This window comes from Dermacentor variabilis, unplaced genomic scaffold (genome assembly GCF_050947875.1).
Source record: "Dermacentor variabilis isolate Ectoservices unplaced genomic scaffold, ASM5094787v1 scaffold_13, whole genome shotgun sequence".
Classification (NCBI taxonomy): domain Eukaryota; kingdom Metazoa; phylum Arthropoda; class Arachnida; order Ixodida; family Ixodidae; genus Dermacentor; species Dermacentor variabilis.
The window spans coordinates 45,045,182-45,073,167 of NW_027460291.1; the positions used below are offsets into that span (position 1 = coordinate 45,045,182).

Consider the following 27,986-nt stretch of genomic DNA (forward strand, 5'->3'; position numbering starts at 1 on the left):
GGTTTTAAATACCGACGATTGCACAAAGAGGGCAAGCGTTTTTAATTACCTTCTGTAGTGTGAATTTGTGATTGTATCGCTTTGTTTCAATGCTGAGAAAGGTAATAAAAAGGAGTGATAACCACTACACCACTGGAACGGAGCAAGGAGACGGCTATTTCTCTCCCCCTTTTCTTCTGCGTATTCGCGATCGCAAAGAAAATGAAAGGGTAATGCACTGTTCCCTCCAGGGATCGAACCGGGGCCCTTGCGCGTGTGAAGCGCACGTGCTAACCACTACACCACGGGAACGTTTTTGTTTTTTTATTTATTGCCGGTCTTCGACATTGTACAGAGCACATAATACAGAACAAAATTACAATGCACAATTAACAAATACAAAACATTTTGAAAGAACATACATGCCATCAGTCCTATAAGGACTGGCGTTGTCTAATTAAAATTCTTTCAGTGCTGTCAGAGGTTCTTTCCTCGACAGCCATTCTGGTACACATTCTTGTATTTTCTTTATTTCAATGAAACGAGACATGCTTTCGCGGAAATACATACGCGCAGGCCTAGCGTCCGGGTCGCAGTAGTAGCCAGACATCCTTGCACGCCATAAACTATGGAGGCCCTTGAGCATTATTAGGTCGAAGGGAACCCCGTCGTCGTTCGTTACCGCTAAGTACCTGATGCCATGCGGATTTAACGGTAACTCCTTCATTGTTCTTTGTAGGACATCCCAGAAGAACACTCCGGCCCAGCAATGCAAAAAGAAATGCTCTATTGTTTCTGGTTGCTTGCAAATCAAGCAGTGCGAGCCCCAGGGTACAAGAAAGCCACGTTCTTCCATGAATGTCTTCACTGAGAGTGTTCCTGTGTGTAATTTAAAAAAGAATGTCTTGACCCCAGTAGGCACCTCCATATTTTTCACTCGCTTAAGGACATCCAGTCCTGATCTTCCACTGTATAGCGCTCTGTATAATGGCACTGGAAATACAATATCGCAAATAAATTTATACAATGTTTTCCTTTTAACGTTACATAAATACTCAAAAGAAAAACGCACAGAAAGAAAGCGCACACTATCTGCAACTTCTTTAATATAGCCACGAAGCGTTCCGGGCATACTATCCGTACTAACAATAAGTGCCGGCAAAGCACCTCTCAACCTGAGTTGGCATACAGTGCGCAGAAACGGATCACGCACATCCCGAAAAAACAAAAACATGTTCACAAGCTGGCGTACAAATAGATGCGCCAAGCCCAGCCCCCCTTTCTTCACGTGCCGGAACAGATTGGTTCGGCTACTCCTTTCCCAGGTAGAGCCCCAGATAAAAACCGCGAACACTCTGTGCAACCTTTGCACGTTTACCGTTGAACAGTACAACGTTTGCATGACGTACCACAACTTCGTAATAAAAAACATGTTACACACAGTTGCTTTTGCGAAAATCGACAGGTTGATGCCTTTCCACCTGTCTGCTTTTTCTCTTGTTTCTTTTGCTTGGTTCGTCCAGTATTCGTCGCTATTTTTGTAACTGCCCATGGGGACACCTAAGTACTTGGTCGGGGTTTTTATCCAGCTCACATTTGCAAAATTGTCCGGGGTCGAAGACCACTCTCCGTGCCACAAACCGAGGGACTTTCCCCAGTTCACTCTACTGCCCGTCACATCACAAAAATTTTTCACTACCCTTATTGTTTCCGTCACACTTTCTTTGCTTGTACAACACACCGCGATGTCATCTGCATATGCCAAGAGCTTGATTTGTGTGGCTGCCAAGCTATACCCGCGTATTTGCTCATTCTCAGTTATTGCCAAACACATAGTTTCTATGTAAATGTCAAACAAAAGAGGACTGAGAGGGCAGCCCTGACGCACAGAACGCATGACGTTAATGGGGGCCCCCAATGATTTATTCACAATTAAGCGTGTTGTGCAGTTCTGGTACGCCAACGCCACTCCCTCAGTGATGATGGAACCAACATTAACGTAATCCAAAATGGCAAACAAAATATCATGAGAGACACAATCAAACGCTTTCTCGAGGTCCAGCTGGAGCACCGCGACTCCACCCGAGGTGGCGTCACAGCACTCCAGCACGCACCGCATTGTGTGAATATTCGAAAAAATGGACCTTCCTTTGATACCACACGTTTGGTGATCTGAGACAATTTCCTTTATTACACTTTGAAGTCTGGCAGCGAAAACCTTCATAAAAACCTTATAATCAACATTGGTTAAAGATATTGGCCTGTAAGATGTTACTAGCCTAAGTTTCTCCACTTGGTCACTCTTAGGGATGAGTATGGTATCAGCTTTTCCAAAAGAAGGCGGCAAAGTTTTGTTATCCTACGCATCATTAAACAGCTCTGTTACCAACGGCGACAGTTCTTTCTTGAAAGCTTTATATAAACACGCGCCCAGACCGTCAGGTGCAGGTGATTTGCCTTGGTTCACATCATCAATGGCTTTTTGAACTTCACGTTCTGTTATTTTCCATTCCAATCGTTCTTTCGTATCGTCACTCATTCGCGGCGTGCGAGATAGAAAGGCCTTTCTGAACTCGTCTATATTCACTTCTTGGAACGCAAAGGGTGACTGGTAATACTCTAGAAACGCTCGACCTATGCTCTTACTATCGTCGGCAACTGTGCCGTTCCATAAAATCCTGTCGACATGATTCCGTCGAGCTTGCGCTTTTTCGAGTCCCAGCGCCCGTTTGGTGGGCGTCTCTCCAGCTACTAATGCATTTGCTCTTGCTCGCACAATCGCACCTTGATGCCGTTCCTTGTCAAGCTGCTCAATTTTTTTCTTTAATGGCTCCTACATCTTGCTTATACGTCCCAGGCTCTTCGCACTCCAGCGCTATCAGCTGCTTAAGTGTCTTTCGTAAACCCCTTTCTTTCTTTTCCTTCTCAAATCGTAAGCAGCTCGATCTTTCTAAAGCTTTCATTTTTACGTTTTGTTTGAAGTATTCCCATTTCTCTGCTATTGTTTCACTGTTTTCTTCACTTACTTTCCTGACGGCCTCACGTACTGCCTCTACAAATGGCTCGTCTTTTAGTAGTAAGGCATTCATTTTCCATAGTTCCCAATTAAAATCTTGTTTCTTCCTCTCCGTGCCTATATGACATTTCACAATGCAGTGATCTGAAAACGATACTGGTGCCACCGAATAACTATGGCACTTTGGAATTATGTCTTGCGATACGTATATGCGGTCTAACCGCGCATGACTACTACCTTGGAATCGTGTGTACATGACTTCCCGCTCCCCCTCCAGGCACTTACAGACATCGTCCAGTTCATTATCACTAATTAGCTTAGTCAACACACTACTGCTTTTATCGCGAATACCAGCATTATTGACTCTATCCCGAGCCCTCAAAACACAATTGAAATCCCCCAACAAAACCATGCACTTATCAGTGCTAATATACTGAAAAAGGTTCGCAAAAAATGAAGCGCGTTCTTCCACAGCATTCGGTGCATATATGCACATGACTCTGAATTCCAATTCACGAAAAACAAAATAAAAAAATACGATCCTTCCGGTTTGGCATGAAAATACATTTTTAACAAGGCCAGGCAACTTCTTAACAAACAGAACACAACCGGCGGACGTCCCTACCGCGTGGCTCACGACCGCATAATATCTAGCCATGAAACGCCGCACCATGATCCCGGTCTCCTCCTCTCCGTCAGCCTTTGTCTCCTGGACAGCTAGAACGTCTAGGTCTTGGTCAGCGGCCAACCGTAGGACTTGGCTCTGCCTACGCTTGGCCGATAACCCTCTCACGTTTACTGTGGCAATAGTGAGCGACGGATTAGGAGCCATTATGAACTAAAGTATGAGATAGACCCGGAGCATGGTGCTTACCTCTCACGACCAGCCCTCGGCTAGCCGCCTCCGGGACCACCCGTCTTCCCGGCGTTATTCTTTTGCTGTGCTTTGTCACCAGGCTTTCTCTCGGGCGGAACATTTGGCTTCGGCTTGAAGACCGACCGCCTCCCAAGAGGCGTCTTCGCTGGTGGCCCGTCACTTGTGCTGGATGCCGCGCTGTCCTTGTCTCCGCCCTCGTCACGGGGGCGCTTGGAGGTGGCACCGAGACTAGCCGCCCGGTCCCCGTCGTTATCATTTTTTTATTTTATTTATTTATACAAGTACCTGCAGCGCCACAAGGGCATTATTGCAGGGGGGCACAAATTGAAGAAAAGTGAACATGTGACAAAAACTTGATACAGCAGAGCACAGGTGGTAAAAGTAAAAATACGTAACATAGATGAGTCATCTCGACGGCAAAACGGTCTTGTGAAGTGCGGTGCAAATTTGCAAGACAGAAATGGAAAGGGTACACTATCGCATGAAGTGCAATGCCAGCCAAATGATATAAAGAAAACGGGATAATATACTACGACAGACTGCGTGACAATAAAGACAGAAACTCTGAACACGTTTTACATTCACCAATGCTCGTGGGAAGCCTATTCCAGTGTGCGGAAACATGCGGGAAAAATGAATTACGGTAGACATCAGTACGACAGTGCATTTCAAGGACTTTCAGCTCGTGATCACATCGTTTAGAGATGAAGTGGGGAGGGAAAATGTACAAGTTCTTGTTTATTCCTGTGAGATCAAAGTAGATTCGGAAAAAAGTTCTAATTTTGCAGTTAATCGGCGGTGTGCTAGTGTTTTCCAACCATGGTCCTCTTTAAGCAATGTAATACTGCTACGGAAATTATAATTGCCAGAAACAAATCTTGCAGCGCGGTTTTGGACGCGTTCGAGCTTTTCTATAAGTTTAGAGCTTTGAGGGTCCCATACTTGGCAAGCGTATTCGAGTACCGGACGAACATTTGTTATGTAAAGCTGTTCTTTTACTTTCTGGGGGGCGTTATAAAAATTACGTCTAACAAGGTTTAGTATACGAGATGATTTTAAGGTTAAGTATTCAATATGTCTGTTCCATGTTAAATTTTCTGAAAAATAGACCCCGAGGTATTTGTAGTGTTCGACCTTGTCAAGAAGTAGTCCGTCCAATTTATACACTGATCTCACAGGAAAGCGTTTACGGGTGAATGACACAAGTTGGCATTTAGCATTGTTCAAAGACATGCCCCACTTAATGCACCAAGCATGAATTTCGTTGAGATCATTCTGCAAACTACTAACATCACAAACATTTTCTACATTCTTGTATATGTCACAATCATCAGCATATAACCTCACTTTGCATTCTAGATTGTGCACAATGTCATTTATAAAGACTAAAAATAACAAAGGCCCCAAAACAGACCCTTGGGGCACGCCAGAGGTTACGGTGACAGGTGTTGATTTAGTGCCGTTTATTAAAACATGCTGTGTTCGTCCAGACAGGTAATTCCAATCCAATGTACTATTGCAGGGTGTATACCGAGACAAGATAATTTATGTAAAAGCAATGCATGAGAAACGGTGTCGAAAGCTTTCCGGAAATCTAAAAATATACAGTCTACGTGAAATCCAAGGTCAAAAGAGTAAAAGAGATCGTGAGCGAACTCTACCAGTTGAGTCGTACATGACAAGCCGGGCCTAAATCCATGTTGAAAATCCGAAAAAAATTTATTGCTTTGAAGGTGTTTCATCACAGCACTGCATATGATGTGTTCTATTGTTTTGCAACATACACATGTTAGAGAAATAGGCCTGTAGTTTTCTAGTACATTTTTGGGACCGTTTTTATGTATGGGAACGACGTGGGCTACCTTCCACTCTGCAGGTAATGAAATGGTATTTAATGATTTATTAAACAGAGCGACTAAAAAATGCGCAATTTCTTGAGAGCAGGATTTCAATACCTGCGACGGAATAGCATCGGGACCGCCAGCTGATTTGTTGTTCATATTGGAAATAAGTTTCAGAACACCGTTATATGTGACAGTGACCATAGGCATATTCTCATAGGCTATTTCTTGTATTTCAGGCGGTTCACCAGTGTATGTCTCAGAAAAAACACTTTTAAAATAGGAATTCAGACAGCAAGCCTTCTCATAATCATCAAGCACTGTTTTCTCGCCAACTGATAAAATGGGGACAGTTGTGTCCACTTTACCATTTATTTTAACAAATTTCCAAAATTCTTTAGGATTATCCCTTAACTTTGCGTCAAGCGATGAAATATAACTTTGTTTATTCACCTTTATTTCTTGCTTAATATTGTAGTTCACATGACGCATTTCATGGAAAACAGATTGATTGCGAGTCTTCAAATACGAAGCATACAGGCGGCGTTTTTTGTTAATTAGCGAGCGAATTTTCTTATCTACCCACGGTTTATCTTTCCGGCGTCTAGTTGTCAAAAGTTTGGAAGGTATGTATTGTTCAATTAAAGCCTTTGATTTATCTCTAAAAAGAATCCAAGCTTCATCTATGTCCACTGTCTGGCTGACCTCATAAAAAATAGGGAAGAAATTTGAAAGCTCTCGTGATAAAGAGACGTAATCCCCTCGGTCGTAGAAAAAAACCTTTCTAGGATATTTATGGGTTGGTCTAACTGAAGCGGCACTAGACGTGGCAATGACGCAATCGTGATCACTGATACCAGGGATGACAGCTACATTTTGGATCAGCGACTCAGAGCTAGCAAAAAACAAATCTAAAGTGCTGGTAGAAAAACGGTCTCTTCGCGTGCATTCGGAGACGAATTGGGTTAGGTCATTAGTTATAATGAACTCTGAAGAGGCAAGAGATAGGGCAGTCGAGTCTGAAAACACAGGTTTGCCATCTTCCCAGTCAACAGCAGGCATGTTAAAGTCGCCCCCAAGTATATACTCAGTATTTACGGTAGTTAAAAAGTTTGATAGCTCGGTAAATGATTCCGGATTACAAGAACTAGGAGACCGGTAAAAAGACCCAACAGCAAGGTAATTGCCATTGCTCATTCTAACCCTGCACCATATGGATTCAGAGTGATTGAAAGAAGTAGGGAGTTCAGTACTGTGAAGGCACTCATTAATGAGAAGAAAAACGCCGCCACCATGTGTGTTTCTGTCACACCGGTAAACATCATAACCACACGGAAATACCTCATTATTGGCGATGGATTCATGAAGCCAGGATTCAGTGCCGATCACTATGTGTGGTTGAACAGCGGAAAGTAAAGCTGCAAACTCATCGGCCTTATTTTTCAAGCTTCGGCAGTTAACTAACAGAAGATTAAGTGTAAGATAACAAGAAGTGTTATGTTCCGCGCCAGTACGCAAGGTTTTAGGTTCTGCACGATGCTTGACCTTTAGCTATCTTATTTCGGTTACCACCTTTTTTCCGCTATCATAGCCAAAGATTTTGTTGCCCATGTGCAGTTTATCGAAACGTAGTTTAAATGAGAGGTTTGTGGCTAAAGCATATTCAACCAGTTTTGATCGTGCATATCTGATAGCAGGACTGAAATCCTCTGGAATTGCGTATTCCGTGTCTTTCAGCCTGGATCCGCACGACAAAAGTTGTTCCTTAACTTTAAATCTACAGAAATTAACAAGAATTGGCCGGTTCTTTCCCTCGCGAAACTTTCCCAGCCTATGAGCACGTTCAATATCTTCCGTTGTAATAGTCTGTTCGAGCTCAGTTTGAAAAAACGCGATGGCTTTTTTCTCAGAGTCTCTCCAACTTTCATTTTCGCAATCACATAGGCCAAAAACTATCAAGTTATTTCTGCGCGACCTGTTGTTTGTATCCTCAAGGGACGTTTTAATTTCGACCATTTTTCGCAGATTTTCAGAGGACTCTTCTTTGGCTGAAAGTAGGTCACTTTGAAGAACAGCGACTGTGTTCTGTAGTTCTTGTAGCGAAAGAGCGAGAGCAGACTGTGACTTCTTGACAACTTCTAGCTCGGTGAAAAAACGAGTTTGCCCTTGCTCACGCCGGCGGACAATAGCAAAAATGCCTTCAATACTAGCACTTCCTTCAGCACCACTAGCCCTGTTGCATCGTCCTCATCGTCCACCACAAGCCCTGTTGCATCATCCTCGCCCTGTTGCATCGCTGACTCAGTCTCCTCGCGTTCGCCTTCATTAGCCCCTGCCTTCACAGGGTCTTCGTCCCTCTCGACACGTGCAGGCCCAGTCACCTGCTCAGCACCCTCGAATACCTTGGCTTGAGCGACCTCCGGTACCGTCGTGGCATTTGTCGTCAATGAAGGCACTTGCACACCGGCTCCCTTAGCAGCTTCTTCTGTCTCGACTGCATCCATGACGTGCTCTGCAGCAACATCACTCGCTGCTGGTCCTGTCACGGCTGCGTAAGATTTAACGCAGTCAGCGTCGACGTGGCCGAACCGTCTGCATCTCGAACAGCGGGGGACTTTGCAATCACGGCGTACGTGTCCTGTCCCTTGGCAGCGCAGGCACTGCATGGGCCGCCCAGGTACGACCACCAATGCCAGCTCTCCGCCGACGCGGACCTGGTGAGGCAGGTCTTCCACTTTAATGCCGCTTCTCAGCTTCAGTAGCACGGTCCGGGTGGTCGAGGTCTTGTCTCCCATGCCTTGGACGCGCCAACGCTCCCTGCTCACTTCTTCTACCTTGCCGAAAGTTGTGAATGCCGCCCGGACGTCCTCGTCAGAAACGCCGTACAGCAGCCAGTGAAGCCGGAGTTTCACCTGCTGGTCCTGCGGGTCGACGATGACACATCGACGCCCTTTCACCTGAAGCTCTTTCAGGGCCAGCAGGCGTTTTGTTGCAGCTGCGTCACTGAGGGTCACGGCCCAGACGTGATTGACCTGGTAGGCCCCGAGGCACACTACTTCCGGCAGCAGGCTTGTGGGCGTAAGCGCATCCCGAAAATCCTCGACCGTGTACGGCCTCGCTCTTACATCACCGTGTAAAAAGACGGTGTTGAGAACAATTCGTCCTTTTGGCAGTTGGGGCAAAATAAACTGGTAGTCCCTTTCGACGTCGTTGCTGAACCTGTTTCCGCGGCCCAAAGTGACCGCTGTCGCCGCCCCGCTTGAGGCCACGATTCAACGATCCGATCAGCTCGGCTGCCGGAAGCAGAATGACACCACGGGAACGTAGCGCGGAGACGGCTATTTCTCTCCCTCTTTTCTTCGCGTATTCGCGATCGCAAAGAAAACAAAAGTGTAAGTGTAATGCACTGTTCCCGCCCGGGATCGAACCGGGGGCCTTGCGCGTGTGAAGCGCACGTGATAACCACTACACCACGGAAACGGAGCACGACGATTTTTTTTATTTCCTGTTTTGAGAACTGTACGTATACGGATATACAAAGCACGAATTCAATCTCTGAATTGAACATATGCAGTGGTGTTAAAAAAGGAACCGCTGCGCATTCGAATGTGGAGCTTAGTTAAAATTGCTTGATGATCACTAGCTGATCAAAGATAGGTAGCCAGTGTGGTGGCTCTGTTTGGGTTTTTAAGACTTCGCGCACATAAATAATATTGTCAATGAAATAGTCCCTGGGTGGTCTTGGATTCACCTCCTCGTTTCTTGCAGCCATCCGTGTTTTCCACACGCTGTGCATACAGAGGAGCATCACCATATCACACGACACTCCCTCTAGGTCAGTCAATGGTAAGAACCTAATACCAAAAGTGGTCAACGGTAAATCCTACTTAATTGTTCGCTGGAGAATGTCCCACAGCAATACTGAATCCCAGCAGTGTAGGAATATGTGCTCTATTGTTTCAGGCTTTTGGCAAATGTTGCAGTTAACGCCCCAAGGAAGGAAGAATCCTTTCTCTTGGAGCCACGGCTTGACAAGGAGCGTACCAGTGTGCAAACAAAAGAAAAATGATTTAGTGGTCGCCTTCACAGGCATCTTTCTCACCCGGTTCAATACGTCCTTCTCGTGTACTAAGTTATACAGAGCTCGGTAAACAGGCGCTGTGCACGTAATATCTAATAAGTCTTTATTCAATCGTTTTCGTTTTGCAGTATGCAAGTATATAATCTGCGGGAAAATGGGCACTGAGGAGGCGATAAGCATTCACCACCTCTGACCAGAAGCCTTTGATCGCTTCCTTAGGTCCAGCATGTGACGTCACAATGTAATCGGGCAACGCATCACACAATTGCCATTGAATTCGGACCGCAAAAAACCATCTCTTTGGTCTCGTAAAAAACAAAATCTTGAAACTACCTGCTTTAGGAATAAATGAGATACGCCCAAGCCTCCTTTGTGCATGGGATGGAACAGATTTAAACGAGTTGTGCGCTCCCTTGAAGATCCCCATATATAAACAGGAAAAATTCGGTGCAAGTTCTGCACGCATACTCTGGACATACATAAAACTTGCAGTAGGTAGAACACCTTTGCTATGAGAAACAAATTACACACAGTTGCACGTCCGAACATAGACAGGTTGTCACCACCGCACTTCACCGCCTGTGCTTTGGCTCGTTCTATTTCACCAACCCAATGTGTTTTTGCATCGCGGTAGTGTTGCAATGGGACTCCTAGATATCGAAAGGGCCTCCGAATGAATTTGATGTTTTGCACATAAGCAGACGTACTTTCCCATTCTCCGTGCCAAAAACCAATGCTTTTCTGACAGCTTATAGCACTACCAGTAAGTTTACAGAACATTTTTGCGTCTTTCATTGCTTCAACAATGCTGTCATGATCGCCGAAAAAAATCGCTATGTCATCAGCATATGACAAGATTTTAACTTCGCGCATATGAAGTCGGAATACATTGACCTTCTTGTTGTGCAACACCTTTTAATAGAATGGCTCTAGAAATATGGCGAAAAGCAAGGGCGAGGCCAGGCATCCCTGACGCACACTCGACCGAACCGGTATACTAGAACTCAGCTTGTTGTTAATCAAGAGCCTTGCACTGCAGTCTGCGTATGCCATTCGCGCCCCTTCATGAAGAATTTTTGCGATGTTGATGTGTTCGAGCAGAGCAAACAATATACTGTGGGCAACCTTATCGAAGGCTTTCTAGAGGTCTAACTGTACCATTGCCACGTGTCCGAGGGTTAAGTCACAGCACTCGAGAACGCTTCTCGTTGTGTGGATGTTTGTTAATATCGTTCTCCCCTTAACACCACATGTCTGATGTGGGCCAACAACAGATGTAATAACTGACTGAAGCCTTTTGGCCAGGACCTTCATGTACACCTTATAATCAACGTTCGGGAGACTAATTGGTCGATATGCTTCCACCGATTGCAACTTGGCAGGCTCATCAGTCTTTGGTATCAGGACGATATGGCTGGAACTGAAAGATGGAGGCAGTCGTTTAACTTCGTACGCTTCAGTTGTGATGGTGTAGAGTATTTCCACCATTTGACGCTTGAAAAACTTGTAGAAGCTAGGCCCTAGGCTGTCGGGCCGCGGAGCCTTTGTCTTACTAAGCTCATCGATTGATCGTTCTAACTCGTCAATACTTACAGGTTTCTCGAGTTCCGTCTTTACTTCGTCCTGCAGTACTGGCACGAGTGGCAAAATATGTGTCTTGAACTCCTCAGTTATTTATACTTTACTGTTAAGCAAATTAGAATAGCTTTCGAAGAAAGCGCTTCGAATGGTTTCTTGATCACGTGAAAGAACGCCGTGATAGCAAATTCCTTTAATTTATTTCTTTGTCGTATATCTCTTCTCGTCTCCGAGTGCCCGTTTCGTCGGGGCTTCATCTAACCAGATTCGCTCGGCGCGTGATCTTATCACCGCTGCCTCGTATCTTTCAGTCTGAATGGCTTCCAGCTGCTCTTTTGTTTCTTTGATTTCCGTTGTAAAATGCCCAGGGACTGCGCTTTCAAATCTACGAGACACTTCAGCGTACTGTTTAGTTCTTTTTCTCGCTGTTTAGCCTGACGGCTTAATACACACGCCCTTTGAAGTGCTATATTTTTAACCTCGCTTTTAAATTGATCCCACGCATAGAACCAATGTTTAGGTTCTCTTGCGCGCAATTCTTTAATTTTTTCCGTTACTTCGTCCATGAATCTTTCGTCCTGCAGCAACTTTTCATTGATCTTCCACAGCTGCCAATTAAAACGATACTCCTTCACTTTCGAACCGATTGTGAACATCACTAAACTGTGGTCACTAAAGCTAACATGTTTAACCGTATGCTGATTACAAGTCGGTACCAGTTCCGCGGACACATACGCCCTTCGAGCCTTGCGTGACTCCGCCCTTGAAAATGAGTGAACATTACTTGGTTTTCACGTAGTACATCTCCCACATCAACAAGGTCATACTCTTGAACGGTGGATCTGAGCATTTCTGCACTCTTGTCGTTCATGAACACATCTTTAGAGGTGTCCTCGGGCAAATATACACAATTAATATCACCTAATAAACGAATTCTCCTATCACAACTTATGAAGGTGGCCATATATTCAAAAAACACTTTTCGCTCGCTTGCTTTGTTCGGGGCGTAAATACAGATAATTCTCCAGTCTACTTCACTGCAAGACAGGTCACACATAACTAATAGGCCATTATCGAGGGCTACTACAGTCTCCTCATTAATACCGACAGTGTTACGCAGAAAAATAACACATCCTCCAGACTTCCCATTAGCATGACTAACACAAACATTGTAATTTGATTTAAACACTTCAACCATTCTATCCATCTCTTCCTCACCTTCAATTTTTGTTTCCTGAACTGCAAGAATATCAAAGTCATGGTCAATTAAGAGCCTTTTAAGCTGAGCTTGCCGCTTTCTCGTCGACAAGCCACGCACATTGAGTGTCCCTATCTTGAAGCCATGTGTAGAAAGCTGAGGGACAGACGGACTACTTGGCACCTGATGCAATTTTACTGCTAACAGACTTACAGCCCTGGACTGGATGACATCGTTAAATGGCTCCGCCACACTGGTCGAAGCCCTCGCGTCCTCCTTGTTGGCACACATCATGGAAACTGCAACCTACACGTCCACCGTCAGTTCATTCGTTCTTTACTACCAACCAGCGGGCCCGCTATGGGAGGGGCACTGCTGGTGGTGTCCTCTTGTCCGGTGGCACGTTCGGTTTGGGCTTCAGCGAAAGCCGCCGAGAGGTGGTAGTCTTGGCAGGCGGTCCTTCAGCTACACTCCGGTCTTCTCCTTTTCCAGCATTTCCAACGCTCTGGTCTCGTGGTCTTTTTGAGACAGCGGTTGAGTGGCCGCTATTCACCGCCTCTGCGCCGCCCCCGACGATTCCAGGGCTGTCGTCCATGGTCTCCTCGGCGGTTCCGAGCACAGCTTCGCCTTCTTTGCTGATTTCTGTCGCCTGATTCTGTGCCATCTTGTCTTCTTTACTGGCTTCCTCCTGCTGCTCTTTGTCATGGCTCGTAGCGGCTGGTGCCTCGTCAGAGTTAGGCTGGACCTCGCCCTCCCCAGCTGTGTCCTCTGCGTCAGCTTGGTCCATTAGGTGTTCGTTTATCACGTCGCTCCATCCAAACCCTGTCACATTCGCGTAACTTCGCACGCACTGGGTATCTTCGTGGCCGAAGCGACGACAGATCCCGCAACGTGGAACGCGGCACTCGCGTCGTATATGACAGGCGCCGTGACACCGGAGGCAGAGCGGTGCTCCGCCAGGCACCAACACCAGTGCATGGTCCTCGCCGACACGTAGCTGATGCGGAAGATCTTCGGTGGTGAGGCCAGGTTTCAAGCATAAGGACACGAGTCTTCTGTGCGACCCTTTGTCACTGCATCCGGCTACGCGCCACTTTTCCTTTTACATCTCGGTCACTGTTCCGAAGGGTGCCAGCGCCGCTCGCACGTTCTGATCTGGTGTGGTTTGCAGCAGCCAGTTGAGCTTCATGCGTACGCCTTGGTTGCGTGGGTCAATCACCAAACATCGCTCACCCTTCACAGTTAACGCTTCCGTAGACAGCAACTTCTGGTTTCCTTTTTCATCTTTGAAGGTGACAGCCCATACGTGATTCATTTGATAGGCTTCTAAAGCCAACACTTCCGGCATCAACTGCAGACGAGCTAGCGCGTCTCGAAAATGTTCTACGCGATAGGGCGTCGCCTTGACATCCCCGTGCGGTATTAGAGACGGTTGTACCTTTCGACAATTGCGGCAAAATAATCTGGTACTCCTTTGTAGCAGCATCCATAAACCTGATACCGCGGCCCTTTTGGGCCGCAAACAACGCCCTTGCGGGAGCCGACATTCCGCTTCCGCAGGCTGTGGTGGCCGGAAGTGGAAAATCCGAACGGAGCACGGAGACGGCTATTTCTCTCCCTCTTTTCTTTTCCGTATTCGCGATCGCAAAGAAAACACGTGTAATGCACTGTTCCCGCCCGGGATCGAACCGGGGGCTTTGCGCGTGTGAAGCGCACGTGATAACCACCACACCACGGGAACGGAGCACGAAGAGGTATATTTCTCTCCCTCTTTGCTTCTGCGTATTCGCGATCGCAAACAAAAGTGTAATGCACTGTTCCCGCCCGGGATCGAACCGGGGCCCTTGCGCGTGTGAAGCGCACGTGATAACCACTACACCACGGGAACGGAGCACGAAGAGGTATATTTCTCTCCCTCTTTGCTTCTGCGTATTCGCGATCGCAAAGAAAAGTGTAGTGCACTGTTCCCGCCCGAGATCGAACCGGGGGCCTTGCGCGTGTGAAGCGCACGTGATAACCACTACACCACGGGAACGCAGCACGAAGGGGTATATTTCTCTCCCTCTTTGCTTCTGCGTATTCGCGATCGCAAACAAAAGTGTAATGCACTGTTCCCGCCCGGGATCGAACCGGGGGCCTTGCGCGTGTGAAGCGCACGTGATAACCACTACACCACGGGAACGGAGCACGAAGAGCTGTATTTCTCTCCCTCTTTGCTTCTGCATATTCGCGATCGCAAACAAAAGTGTAATGCACTGTTCCCGCCCGGGATCGAACCGGGGGCCTTGCGCGTGTGAAGCGCACGTGATAACCACTACACCACGGGAGCGCAGCACGAAGGGGTATATTTCTCTCCCTCTTTGCTTCTGCGTATTCGCGATCGCAAACAAAAGTGTAATGCACTGTTCCCTCCGGGGATCGAACCGGGGGCCTTGCGCGTGTAAAGCGCACGTGATCACCACTACACCACGGGAACGGAGCACGAAGAGGTATATTTCTCTCCCTCTTTTCTTCTGCGTATTCGCGATCGCAAACTAAAGTGTAATGCACTGTTCCCGCCCGAGATCGAACCGGGGGCCTTGCGCGTGTAAAGCGCACGTGATAACCACTACACCACGGGAACGGAGCACGGAGAGGTATATTTCCCTCCCTCTTTTCTTCTGCGTATTCGCGATCGCAAACAAAAGTGTAATGCACTGTTCCCACCGGGGATCGAACCGGGGGCCTTGCGCGTGTAAAGCGCACGTGATCACCACTACACCACGGGAACTTTTTTTTTCTTTATTACCTGTTTTACACACAACGCACGTACACAAAAGGTAACACGTTTGCTCTTAGCAGAACATTCCACGCGTTAGAGTTAAAAACAGAAAGAGGTAGTTGTACTTTGGTAAAAACACCGGCTGCATATTGGGTAATGCAGCTTGGTTAGGGGAACCGATCTGTGGCGAATTTGTCTAATATGGGTAGCCACGCTGGTGGCTCCCCTTTGGCCTTATGTATGTCACGTAAGTGCAGGATGTTTTCCACGAAATATTCCTGAGCAGGACGAGGTTGGAGAGCTTCATGCCTTACATCCATTCTTGTCTTCCAGACACTGTGCATGCAGAGCAACATTATTGTGTCGCACGGCACGTCTCCCGTCTCTTCAAAAGGAAGAAAGGGAATACCGAATGGTGTCAGAGGGAATTCTTTGTTGATGGTTCTTTGTAGGATGTCCCACAAGAACACTGAGTCCCGACAATCTAGAAATATATGGTAAAATATATAATATATATATATATATATATATATATATATATATATATATATATATAATCTATGGTTTCCGGTTTGTGGCATATACCACAATCGATACTCCATGGTACAAACAAACCCTTCTCTCTTAGCCATGGTTTTACGGGAAGCGTGCCGCTGTGCACAAGAAAGAAGAAAGATTTGGTAGACGGCCTGATAGACATTCTTTTTACGCGTTTAAAGACATTGCGTTCAGGCCCTAGAGCGTATGTTGAGCGGTATACGGGCACGGGGCACAAAATAGCCACGAGGTCTTTATACAATTTCTTCCTGCCGGCAACAGACAAATATTCAAGTGAGAAATGCGCTTTGAGCGAACGAAAAGCGCATGCCACTTCGCGCATATATCCTTTCATCACTACTTGTGGTGTTCCACATGATGTAACGATGAACTCAGATAAGGCATTGTGTAGTTGGACGTGTATAACAGTTTGTAGAAATGCCTTCCTTTGGTCGCGTAGGAAAATAAACCTTGAGACTACTTGTCTTAAAAACAAATTACACAAACCAAGACCTCCGTTGTTCACGGAATGAAATATGTTTAGCCTGCTTGTACGTTCCCATCCCGATCCCCAAACAAACATTGCGAATAGCCTGTGCAATTTTTGGACACACATCCTAGACATACATAATACTTGTAACATATAGAACACGTTAGTCACGAGGAATGAGTTACACATAGTTGCATGCGCAAACATTGAGAGGTTCCGTCCTCCCCAGTTTCTTGTTTGCTCGCTTGCCCGATCAGTATCTGCTGTCCACTGCTCGGTCGTGTCGCGGTAATGTTCGAGTGGTACGCCGAGGTAAGTAGCAGGTGTCTCGCTGAAATTTATAGTGTCGAAATTTTCTGGCGTTGATTCCCATTCACCATGCCAAAAACCTAAGCATTTTTGCCAGCTTATTGCACTTCCTGTAATCCTGCAGAAAGTTTTTGCGGTATGCATAGCTTCCTGAATACTTTCCTTATCAGTGCAGAATACTGCGATGTCGTCAGCATAGGATAAGAACTTTATTTCACGTGATAAGAGCCGAAAACCGCGTATCTTTTTATTCATCATTAGAATTAAACACAGCGGTTCGAGGTAAATTGCAAATAGCAATGAACTGGCAGGGCATCCCTGTTTTACACCAGAGTATGCTGTAATGCTTTCGGTTAATTTTTTATTAATAATTAGTTGCGAAGAACAGCCAGTGTAGGCCATTTTTACTCCATCATAAATGATGGTACGTACGTCGATGTCTTCTAAGAGGGAGAAAAGAATGCTGTGGGTTATCTTATTGAAAGCTTTTTCTAAGTCGACTTGAATCATGGCTACCCGTCCGTGCATTAGGTCACATAGTTCCAATATACTTCTGGTCACATGAATATTCGTGAGTATGGTTCTCCCTTTGATTCCACAAGTTTGATGCTCACCGACCAAGTTTGTAATCACGGACTGAAGTCGCTTAGCTATAACTTTAATAAAAACCTTATAATCCGTGTTAGTTAGACTTATGGGTCGGTATGCTTCGGGTGACAGTAATTTTGCAGTGTCTTAGGTCTTTGGTAGTAGTACGACATGGCTTTCTTTAAATGACGGAGGCATCAATTTGGATTCATAAGCTTCTTCTATAACTCTGAGGAGCATTTTTGCAATTTGATGCTTAAAGAATTTATAAAAAGCGGCACCAAGCCCGTCGGGCCCCGGAGCTCTCCCTGTAGGCAAGTCATCTATCGCATTTTCCAGTTCACTAACACTTATTGGTCTTTCAAGTTGTATTTTTACTCCATCTTCTAATCGTGGCATTAATTTCAGAAAATGGGTGTCAAAGCCCTCTCGCACATTCGCCCCGCAGCCTAGCAAATTTCTGAAAGGTTGCACTAGCGCTCGTTCGATAACCTTTTGGTCTGTGGAAAGCGCACCTTGGTAGCGCAGCTCTGTTATTGCATTTCTCGTAGCGTAGCTTCTTTCGTCGCTTAACGCTCGCTTGGTAGGTGTTTCGCCCATCCAGAGCCACTCAGCACGCGACCTTATCATCACACCTTGATATTCTTCCGTATCAATAATCTCTAGTTGCCTTTTGACTTCTTTAACTTTGTTTGCAAGCAGGCCAGGAACAGTGCTTTCCGCATTCAAGAGATAGTCTAGGGTACGCTGCAACTCTGTTTCTTTCTGACTCGCCTTGTAGCGCACGACACTAGCTCTTTCGATTGCGCTCATCTTAACTTCACACTTATGTATCTTCGAATGGTCGCCTGTATGCCACGAAGCAGAGTCGGGTAGATCGGTCGTTTCCCGAGCTCAAAGGTAGGGGACAAGCGCGCAAGCCGAACGTGCGACTCGCTCTCGGAGGAAGAAATTGCTGATGCGAAACCACGTTACTACTGCCAACGTCCGATGCTTCGCCTATCCAAAGCTCCCGGCGCTGCCGGAAAAACAGGCGGACGTGCCGGCGGGACGAAAGTTCGTCGAGACGCAAGCATGCAGTGGCCTAGGTTGCCAAGGTTACGGTGGGCCGTCGCCAACAGCAGCGACGCGGCGCTGCGATGACGTTTCAATCTCGATGACTGCTCCGACAACAGGGCTCGGAGCGCCTCAGAGCGCTCCGAGATAGAGGAGAGCAATCGAGAAGAACCAGCCGAACGCAGGGCGCGCACCCTCTTTCAACCAGCCGAAGACAACGCCGCTCGCGAGAGCGCTCCAGAGTGCTCAGAAACGACCAGCCGAAGATAGCATTAAAGTAATCCCACAACTCGACAGGGCTGACGAAGTCGTTTTCCTGCATTTCTTTAATTTTTGCCGTTATTACTTCGATAAAGATTTCGTCTCGCAGGAGGCTATCATTGAATGTCCAGAGGTCCCAATTAAAGGTGCTCGTTTTACGCTTTGTGCCTATTGTAACAGTTACTAAGCTATGGTCGCTAAAGCTTACATGCTTAATGGCATATGTTGTGCAAAAAGATAAGAGGCTTGCTGTCAGATACACTCGGTCAAGTCGGGCGTGGCTTGTGCCTTGGAAATGCGTGAACTGAACTCGCTTTTCTCGCAGTACATCGCCTATATCAATTAGGTCGTATTCCTGAACGATTGCGCAAAGTTGCAATGCGCTCTTATCATGTATCGGTAGGTTCTTGGCGTTGTCTTCAGCCATGCATACGCAATTGAAGTCTCCTAATAGTAACAAATTTCTTTCGCATTTCAAGAAGGTTTCGATGTATCGAAAAAAATCTAAACGCTCACTAGCTTTGTTTGGTGCATAAATGCAAATAATTCGCCATAGTGCCTCTTTAACATAAAAATCGCAAAGTACTAACCGACCACTTTCAGAAGCGATGACAGACTGCTCTACAATTCCGACGGAGTTACGCAAGAAAATTGCGCACCCCCCTGATTTACCCACGGCGTGGCACACACAGAGATTATATCTTGACCGAAAGATTTCCACCATCTCATCAGTTTGTTCCTCGCTTTCAATTTTTGTTTCCTGGATAGCTAGAAGATCGATATCATTTTCTAATAACAGGCGGCTCAGTTGAAGTTGCCGCCTTCGGGCTCTGAAACCGCGTACGTTTAGTGTTGCAACACGAAGGGCTATTCCAGGATTAACGGCCATTGTAAGTAAAGTTTACACAAACCGACACAATATACTGTTCAGATGAGTGGAAACTTACACCGCTAGACCAGTGACCACTGCTGTGTTTGCTGCTCCCGATGCAGCCCGTCGCTTGGCTGAGTTGCCATCCGTGATTGTCCATTGTGCAGTAAGTCTTTCACCGGTCCCGCAACGAAGTGATTAGCCCAACCATGCTCCCGCTTACGCGGGGGCATAGACGGCGTTGGTTTCCTGTCTGGTGGCACGGTAGGTTTTGGCTTGAAGCTAGACCTACGGGTGGACGCTGTTTTGGAGGGAGGTTCTTCTGTACACTTTGAGTCAGAGCGCTGGTCGTCGCTGCTCGCTTTTTCTCGCGGACGCTTAATAACTGCCGTAGCCGGCATTCCCATAGTGACGTCGGTGCACATTTCTTCCTTCTTGCCTTCCCGTGTTTCGCTGAACCCAGGCTCTTTGTCAGTAGTTACGCTTACGGTATCGTTTGCAGGTGTAAGCTTTTGCGGTAGTTCCTCAGTCGCACTCTGAAGTTTCTGCGCTTCGTCTACATCGGGGGGCGTGGCCTCAGGCGTCTTGTCCTTGCTGGGATGTGTTTCGCTTGCTGCTGCTGTCTCTTCGGCGTCGACCTGATCCATCAGGGGTTCGTCTAATATGCCACTACGACCTGGCCCAGTGACGTTCGCGTGGCTACGCACGCATTGGGTCTCATCGTGGCCGTAGCGGTGACACAGCCCACAGCGCGGCACGCGACATTCGCGACGTATATGGCCACTACAATGACACCGGAGGCAAAGCGGAGGCCTTCCTGGCTCGATGACTAGAGCATGATCCTCCCCTACTCGCACCTGGTGCGGCAGGTCTTCGACTGACGTCTCTGCCTTCAAATGCAACGACACTAGGCGTGTATGTGACCCCTTGTCGTTGCAGCCGGTAACACGCCATTTTTCTCTGGAGATTTCGGTCACGGCTCCGAATGGTGCCAGGGCTGCTTTGACGTCTTCGTCGGGCGTGGTGTGGAGAAGCCAGTACAACTTCATTCTCACATCTTGGTTGCAGGGGTCTATCACAGCACAACGGTGGTCTTTCACGCTAAAAGCTTTGGTAGACAAAAGCTTCTTCTTGCCTTGAACGTCTTTGAAGGTGATGGCCCAGACGTGGTTCATTTGGTAGGCCCCGAGGGCAACCACTTCCGACGTGAGCTGATGGCGGACTAGTGCATCGCGAAAATGCTCGACGCGATAAGGCCTTGCCATCAAGTCACCGTGTAAGAACACGGTAGTAAGTACAGTAGTTCCTGATGGCAGCTGTGGCAAAACAAGTTGATAATCCTGTTGGGTCGTTTCCGAAAACCTGATTCCGCGGCCCGAACGGGCCGCGACAGCCGCTCCTGCGGAGCTCGACATTCCACGACCGTACCCGGACGGAAGCCGGAAGTAGAATCCCACACCACGGGAACGGACAACGAAGAGGTTTATTGCTCTCCCTCTTTTCTTCTGCGTATTCGCGATAGCAAAGAAAACAAAAGTGTGATGCACTGTTCCCGCCCGGGATCGAACCGGGGGCCTTGCGCGTGTGAAGCGCACGTGATAACCACTACACCACGGGAACGGTTTTTTTATTTATTTATTGCCGGTCTTCGACGTTACTAAGACCATACAGTTAGCAGACACTTATGTATCAAAAATTCCAACCACTGGAGGAGAAAGAAAAAGAAAACAATGGAAGGTACGTAAAGAAAGAAACCGTACAATAGAGCCGTCTGTCCATATTGGACCGGCGTTGTCTAACTAAATTTCCTTCATGGCTGTCAGGGGTTCTAGCCTCGACAGCCAATCCGGTACACATTCTTCTATTTTCTGCATTTCAATAAATCGCGACATACATTCTTTGAAGTGAACGCGAGCTGGCCTAGCGTCAGGATCGCAATGGTACCCTGCCATGCGAGCCCGCCATATACAGTGTAGAGCATTCAACATAACAAAGTGATAGGGAACCCCGTCGTCATCTTTAATGGCCAGATACCTGATACCTTGCGGGTCCACCGGTAGCTCTTTCTTCAGGGTTCGCTTTAAGACGTCCCAGAAGAAAACTGCCGCCCAGCAATGTAGGAAAACGTGATCTATATTTTCGGGCTTTTTGCATATCAAGCAGTGCGACCCCCAAGGTACGAGACAACCCCTTTCCTCCAGACACGTCTTCACGGAGAGCGTTCCGGTGTGTAGCTTAAAGAAGAAGGTCTTTACCGCTGGTGGCACCTGCATGTGTTTTACTCTTTTAAGTACATCCTGTCCTGGCCTTCCACTGTATATGGCTCTGTATAAGGGCACTGGGAAAACAATGTCGCATACATCTCTATACAATGTTTTCCTTTTCACTTCACAAAGGTAATCATTTGTAGAACGAACAGAAAGGAAGTGTACACTGTCGAAGACTTCCTTGAAATATCCACGCAGCGTTCCCGTCATGCTTGCCGTGCTAACAACATGTGCCGGCAAAGCGTTACTCAACCTTAGCCGGCATACGGTGCGCAGAAAAGGATCGCGCACATCGCGAAAAAACAAAAATCGGTTTACAACTCGACGAACAAAAAGATGCGCCAGGCCCACACCCCCATCCTTAACTCTTTTGAACAAATTTGTTCGGCTGTACCGTTCCCATGTTGATCCCCAGATGAAAACCGCACTCTGTGCAGCCTTTGCACATTTACTCTAGAACAATACAGTGTTTGCAAGACGTAATATAACTTAGTAATAAAAAACATGTTACAAACTGTCGCTCTTGCAAACATGGACAGGTTATTACCTTTCCATTTATCTACTTTTTCTTTCAGTTCTTTGGTTTGGTTCCTCCAGTATTCGTCGCTGCTATTGTACCTGTCTAGGGGAACACCCAGATACGTTGTCGGAGTTTTCACCCAGTTCACGTTCGCGAAATAGTCGGGTGCAGAAAACCAGTCCCCGTGCCACAGCCCTAGCGATTTGCCCCAGTTTACGCTGCTACCCGTTACGGCACAGAAATGCTTTACTACAGATATTGTTTCCATTACACTCGGTTTGTCAGTGCAGCACACTGCAATGTCATCTGCATATGCAAGCAACTTCACTTCTGTCGCTGCCAATCTGAAACCCCGTATTCCGTCATTTTCATTAATTGCTACACACATTGCTTCTACGTAGATAGCAAATAACAGCGGGCTGAGGGGGCAGCCTTGGCGCACTGAACACATGATGTTAATGGGGGCCCCCAGAGACTTATTAACAATTAATCTTGTTGTGAAATTCTGGTACGCCAAGGCCACGCCATCAGTGATGATGGAACCGACATTAACATGATCTAAGATGGCAAACAAAATAACGTGAGCGACACAATCGAACGCTTTCTCTAGGTCGAGCTGAAGAACTGCAACACCGCCACCGGTGACGTCACAGCACTCGAGCACACATCGCATCTTATGGATGTTTGAAAAAACAGATCGCCCTTTGATGCCACAAGTTTGATGGTCTGCGACTATTTCCTTGATGACGCCTTGAAGCCTGCTAGCAAAAACCTTCATAAATATTTTATAATCGACGTTTGTTAGTGAAATCGGTCTGTAGGATGACACGAATCTGAGTTTGTCTATTTGATCGCTCTTCGGTATTAGAATGGTGTGCGTTTTTCCAAAGGAAGGTGGTAATGATTTCTTTTCGTATGCGTCATTGAATACATGTGCAAGCAAAGGCGCCAGCTCTCTTGTAAAAGCTTTATATAGACCCGCGCTGATTCCGTCAGGTCCCGGCGATTTACCCATGTTCAAATAGTCGATTGCCTTTTCGACTTCGCTCGCCATTATTTTTTCCTCCAATAGCTTTTTTACGTCATCGCTCAAACGTGGCATGCGATGCAGAAAACCTGCTTTAAAACCCTCAACATTCGCTTCCTGAAATGCAAAAAGCGACTGGTAGTACTCAAAGAAGGCTTGACGAATGCTATCACTGTCTTCAACGACATTCCCGTTCACTAAAATCTGGTCGATATGGTTTCTTCGTCCATACGCCTTCTCCAAGCCGAGCACCCTTCTTGTGGGCGTCTCCCCTGCCGCTAGTGCGTCTGCTCGTGCGCGCACTATAGCACCTTGATATCGTTCCTTGTCAAAAAGTTCAAGTTTTTCTTTGACGTTTCGCTCATCGTCTTTGTACGCACCAGGCGCTCTGCACTCAAGTGTTAGCAGCTGCCCAAGCAGTGCTCTTAAACCCTTTTCTTTCATTTCCTTCTCGAATTTTTTACAACTGGATCTTTCTATCGGTTTCATTTTAACCTTTTGTTTAAAACATTCCCACTTCTCGACGATTGTTCCCGCAGCATCACATTGAACTTCATTAACCTCATCCCGTACCACCTGTAAAAAGGGCTGGTCATTTAGTAACAAGGCATTTATTTTCCACATGTCCCATTTAAATACATGTCTGCTTTTCATTATACCTACGTTACATTTCACTAGGCAGTGATCTGAAAACGACAGTGGTACTACACAGTAACCGTGGCATCTTGGAATTGTATCCAATGAAATGTACATTCGGTCCAAACGCGCATGGCTGCTGCCCTGAAAACGTTTAAAAGTCACTTGACGCCCCCCTTCCAGACATTCATAAACATCATCGAGTTCATTTTCATTAATTAAATTTGATAACACTTCACTGCTTCGGTCACGCACACCTGCATTATTGACTCTGTCTCCAGCACTCAACACACAATTAAAGTCACCTAACAGCATCACGCGCATATTACAACATACATATTGTGTAAGGTTCGAAAAAAAACGGACGCGCTCATCTACTTAATTCGGCGCATATACGCATATGACGCGGAATTCAGCATCACACATAACAATATCACAGAGAACAATCCTTCCTGACTGACACGAAAAAGTACTTTGAATCTGCAGTCCAGGCAGCTTTTTCACAAGAAGAACGCACCCTCCAGCCGTGCTTACCGCATGGCTAACCACCACAAAATACCTAGTCGTGAAACGTCGCACCATGCTCCCGGTCTCCTCCTCTCCTTCAACCTTAGTTTCCTGGACGGCTAGTACGTCTATGTCGTGGTCAGTGACCAACCGTAGGACCTGACTTTGCCTACGACTAGCCGCCAGCCCTCTCACGTTTAATGTGGCAATCCTAAGGGACGGTATTTGAGCCATCTTGACCTAAAAGAAAAGTAAAGTAGGTCCGGAGCATGGTGCTTACCGCTCACGACTAGCCATCGGCTAGCCGCCTCCGGGACCTCCCGGTTTGTTGGTGTCCTTAGACGTGGCCGCTTTGTCGGCAGGCTTCCTTTCAGGCGGTACATTGGGCTCTGGCTTGTAGCCCATCCGCCTCCCATGAGGCGTCTTCTTCGGCCGTCCTTCACTGGTGCTGGGTGCCCGATCCTCGCGGTCCTTCGTCTGGTCGTGGGTGCGCTTGACGGAGCCAGCAAGAGCCCCAGTACGGTCGTCGTCGGTGACGCCCTCGTCCTGCTGCATTGCGGTCGCGTCGTCAGGTGCGTCTTCACTGACGCTTCCCGTCGCCTGCCCCTCAGTCGTAGCGACCTGTTCCGCCCTACTCGGTTTCTGGGTAGCCTCAGCCGCCTTTCCGTCCACCTCCAGAGTCGTCGACCCACTAGTTGTAGCTGTCGAGACCGTGTCACCGGTTCCTTTAGCCGCATCCTCCGCCTCGGCCACGTCCATCACGTGCTCTGCCGCCACGTCAATAACTGGTGAGCCTGGCACAGCTGCATAAGACTTCACGCAGTCCGCGTCAACGTGGCCGAAACGTCTGCACCGGGAACGGCGGGGGACTCTGCACTCTCGGCGGACGTGTCCCATGCCGTGACAGCGCAGGCACTGCATCGGTCGACCGGCAACGACGACCAAGGCCAACTCACCGCCGACGCGGATCTGATGAGGAAGGTCCTCAACCTTCACGCTGCCCTTCAGTTTGAGGAGGACGGTCCTGGTCGTTGAGGTCTTGTCTCCCATGCCTTGGACACGCCACCGCTCTCGGCTCACCTCTTCCACCTTGCCAAATGTTGCGAACGCCGTCCGAATGTCGTCATCGGAAACGCCGTGCAGCAGCCAGTGAAGCCTAAGCTTCACCTGCTGGTCTTGTGGGTCAACAATGACGCACCGTCGTCCCTTCACTTGCATTTCCTTCATGGCCAGCAGGCGTTTTGTGGCAGTCGCATCATTGAGAGTCACCGCCCAGACGTGGTTAATCTGGTACGCCCCTATGCATACCACGTCAGGTAGCAGGCCCGTCGGCAATAGGGCGTCCCTGAAGTCTTCAACTTTGTAGGGTCTCGCACGTACATCCCCGTGTAAAAACACGGTGTTGATCGTTACTCGTCCTTTCGGCAGTTGCGGCAAAATAAACGGGTACTCCTTGTCTTCGTCGGTAAGCCTGTTTCCGCGGCCAAAAGTGGCCGCTGTCGCTGCTCCACTGGAGCCCATGATTCTGCGGACCGCTCAGCTCGGCTGCCGGAAGCAGAATGACGACCACTACACAACGGGAACGGAGCTGAAGACGTATATTTCCCTCCCTCTTTTCTTCTGCGTATTCGCGATAGCAAAGAAAACAAAAGTGGAATGCACTGTTCCCGGCAGGGATCGAACCGGAGGCGTCGCGCGTGTGAAGCGCACGTGGTAACCACTACACCATGGGAACGGAGCACGGAGACGGCTATTTCTCTCCCTCTTTTCTTCTGCGTATTCGCGATCGCAGCGAAAACAAAAGTATAATGCACTGTTCCCGCCCGGCATCGAACCGGGGGCATTCTACATCCGGCAGCCGAGCTGTTCGGATCGTAGGGTCATGGCCTCTTCCGGGGCAGCGACAGCGGCCACTTTTGGTCGCTAAAACATGATTACGGTAAATGATAAGGAATATCCGCTCATTTTGCCTCAACTGCCAAAAAGACGAGTTGCAATTAACACCGTGTTTTTGCACGGTAATGTGCGTGCGAGACCATAAAAGGTCGAAGATTTCAGGGCCGCCCTACGGCCGATGGGCCTCCTGCCGGACGTGGTATGCATAGGGGCGTACCAGATATACCACGTCTGGGCGGTGACCCTGAATGATGCGACTGCGACGAAAAGACTGGTTTCCCTAAAGGACCTGCAAGTGAAGGGACGAGGGTGCGTCATCGTGGACCCGCAGGAGCAGCAGGTGAAGCTAAGGCTTCACTGGCTGCTGTAGGGTGTGGCCGACGAGAACGTCCGGAGAGCGTTCGGGGCTTTCGGCAAGGTGGAGGAGGTGAGCCGGGAGCGGTGGCAAGTCGAAAGCATGGGAAACAAGGCGTCGACCACCTGGTCGGTGCTTCTCAAGTTAAAAAACGGCGTCAAAGTTGAGGACCTTCCTCATCAAGTCCGCGTCGGCGGATAGTTGGCCTTGGTGGTCGTGCCCGGTCGACTCATGCAGTGCCTGCGCTGCCAAGGTACGGGGCACGTCCGCCGTGAGTGTAAAGTTCCGCGCTGTTCCCGGTGCAGACGTTTCGGCCACGTTGACGCTGACTGCGTCAAATCCTACGCCGCCGTGACAGGACCAGCACCGAGTGACGTTGCGGCTGAGCACGTCATGGACGTGGTCGAGACGGAGGACGCCGCCAAAGGAACCGGAGACTTGGCTTCGACAGCGACACTCGGAGGGTCATCTACCGCTGGTGCTGAAGGCATGGTGGCTGAGGCTGCCGAGAAGGTGGGCAAACCGGTACTGGTCCTGCCTGCCGTGAGCCTTGCTACGGGGGGCGTTAACGAAGACGCACCCGACAACGACACGACGGCAATGCTGCAGGACAAGGAAGTCAACGACGGTGAGCGGACTGTGACTCTTGGTGCCCCAGTCAAGCGCGCCCACGACGAGAGAAAGAACAGGGACGGTGGTGCCACCAGCACTAGCGAGGGGCTATCGACGAAGGCGCCTCAAGGAAGGCGGATGGGCTATAAGCAATACTGCAATATGCAATACTGAATTCTGTGTCATATGCCTCTACGCTCCGAATTCAGTGGAGAAGCGCGTCTCTTTTTTTTCTAACTTTTCTAAGCATGCCCGTTGTGATAAGGGCGTTATTTTGTTAAGGGACTTTAATTGTATGTTGAATGCCAGAGACTGAGTGAATAATGCCGGTGTGCGGGTCAAAAGCTGTAGCGTATTATCAAATGTAATAGGTGAAAATGAACTTGACGATGTTTTAGTGTCTGGAAGGGGGGCGTGAAGTGACTTTTACTCGTTTTCAGGGCAGTAGTCATGCACGACTGTATCGAATGTACATTTCGTTGGGCATGATTTCAAGATGCCATAATTATTGTGTAGTGCACGTGTAGTTTTCGGAATACTGCCTCGTAAAATGTCAGATAGGTGTAGTGAAAACGAAACATGCTTTTAATTGGGATCTGTGGAAAATGAAGCCCTTGTTACTAAATGATCATTCGTTTGTAAAAGCAGTAACGGAGGCGGTTAATGAAATTATCGATGATGCAACGGAAACAAAAACAGAGAAGTGGGAATGTTTTGAATAGA

The 27,986-nt window shown here is 47.8% G+C and overlaps 11 non-coding genes across 11 annotated transcripts; all 11 read right to left on the reverse strand.

The window, feature by feature from the left end:
* Window positions 1-218: 218 nt before the first annotated feature.
* TRNAV-CAC (transfer RNA valine (anticodon CAC)) lies at window positions 219-291 on the reverse strand. The gene has a single exon. It is a non-coding gene; the product is annotated as a tRNA-Val (tRNA).
* An 8,829-nt stretch (window positions 292-9,120) lies between these two features.
* On the reverse strand, window positions 9,121-9,193 carry TRNAV-CAC (transfer RNA valine (anticodon CAC)). The gene has a single exon. It is a non-coding gene; the product is annotated as a tRNA-Val (tRNA).
* Window positions 9,194-14,238: 5,045 nt separating this feature from the next.
* Window positions 14,239-14,311, reverse strand: TRNAV-CAC (transfer RNA valine (anticodon CAC)). The gene has a single exon. It is a non-coding gene; the product is annotated as a tRNA-Val (tRNA).
* Window positions 14,312-14,385: 74 nt separating this feature from the next.
* TRNAV-CAC (transfer RNA valine (anticodon CAC)) lies at window positions 14,386-14,458 on the reverse strand. The gene has a single exon. It is a non-coding gene; the product is annotated as a tRNA-Val (tRNA).
* A 74-nt stretch (window positions 14,459-14,532) lies between these two features.
* Window positions 14,533-14,605, reverse strand: TRNAV-CAC (transfer RNA valine (anticodon CAC)). Its single transcript has one exon. It is a non-coding gene; the product is annotated as a tRNA-Val (tRNA).
* Window positions 14,606-14,679: 74 nt separating this feature from the next.
* TRNAV-CAC (transfer RNA valine (anticodon CAC)) lies at window positions 14,680-14,752 on the reverse strand. Its single transcript has one exon. It is a non-coding gene; the product is annotated as a tRNA-Val (tRNA).
* A 74-nt stretch (window positions 14,753-14,826) lies between these two features.
* TRNAV-CAC (transfer RNA valine (anticodon CAC)) lies at window positions 14,827-14,899 on the reverse strand. Its single transcript has one exon. It is a non-coding gene; the product is annotated as a tRNA-Val (tRNA).
* A 74-nt stretch (window positions 14,900-14,973) lies between these two features.
* Window positions 14,974-15,046, reverse strand: TRNAV-UAC (transfer RNA valine (anticodon UAC)). Its single transcript has one exon. It is a non-coding gene; the product is annotated as a tRNA-Val (tRNA).
* Window positions 15,047-15,120: 74 nt separating this feature from the next.
* On the reverse strand, window positions 15,121-15,193 carry TRNAV-UAC (transfer RNA valine (anticodon UAC)). The gene has a single exon. It is a non-coding gene; the product is annotated as a tRNA-Val (tRNA).
* Window positions 15,194-15,267: 74 nt separating this feature from the next.
* Window positions 15,268-15,340, reverse strand: TRNAV-UAC (transfer RNA valine (anticodon UAC)). The gene has a single exon. It is a non-coding gene; the product is annotated as a tRNA-Val (tRNA).
* Window positions 15,341-20,990: 5,650 nt separating this feature from the next.
* TRNAV-CAC (transfer RNA valine (anticodon CAC)) lies at window positions 20,991-21,063 on the reverse strand. The gene has a single exon. It is a non-coding gene; the product is annotated as a tRNA-Val (tRNA).
* Between the last annotated feature and the right edge of the window lie 6,923 nt (window positions 21,064-27,986).